Source organism: Fukomys damarensis, unplaced genomic scaffold (assembly GCF_012274545.1).
Source record: "Fukomys damarensis isolate Sample0158 unplaced genomic scaffold, DMR_v1.0_HiC HiC_scaffold_23, whole genome shotgun sequence".
Taxonomy (NCBI): domain Eukaryota; kingdom Metazoa; phylum Chordata; class Mammalia; order Rodentia; family Bathyergidae; genus Fukomys; species Fukomys damarensis.
In genome coordinates this window covers 8,234,786-8,235,470 of record NW_022900935.1, presented here as the reverse complement: position 1 = coordinate 8,235,470, position 685 = coordinate 8,234,786, and the positions used below count along the sequence as shown (strand labels likewise).

Below are 685 nucleotides of genomic sequence, written 5' to 3'. Positions count from 1 at the left end.
CACTAACACAAATATACAGCGTATATTGTTTTGCACTCTCCCCTCTACATCACCACTGGTTTTCCTCTTGCTTCCAGACATCTTGGGCTCTGAACACTGTACAACTGTATACCATCATACTGTACAGTAAGCACAGAGCAGTAAAACTGTGATTAACGTCCCATAGACACCTGGGCCACTTCTGTGATTTGTTCATATTCATCAGGATCTGTGAAAGTTTACAACTCAAATGTTTTTAAGTCTGGGACTAATTCACTAACAATGTAAACTAAGAAAAGCAAACAAGCTGGGTGTGATGGTGCACACCTGTGATCCCAGCACTGGGGCGGCCAAGGCAGGAGGATCACCATGAATTTGAGGCCAGCCCGAGCTACATAGCCTGAACTACAAAGTAAGACCCTGTCTCAAAAAAATAAAATTAAGTAAGGAAAACCGGTAGTGAGACTGCAATAAAACCATCAATTAAACTTATTTTCATTTAAAATTCAGATCTCTATCAAGCTGTTAACTATGATTATGCCCTGGAAATGTTGTGACTTTCATTCTCTTTTCTTTTTTAAAAATAAATTTTATTTTATTTTATTCCATTCCCCCAACTTTCACTTTCTATTTCACTACTTTAAAAAAATTTTTTTAACCCAGGGCCTTCTGCATGCTACTAAGCTACATTTCCAGCTTTTTATTT

General features: G+C 37.5%; 1 protein-coding gene across 3 annotated transcripts in view; it reads right to left on the bottom strand.

Moving 5' to 3' along the window:
• The window catches only part of Zmpste24 (zinc metallopeptidase STE24), a 49,034-nt gene that overhangs the window by 47,298 nt on the left and 1,051 nt on the right, over positions 1-685 (bottom strand). The window lies entirely within an intron of this gene.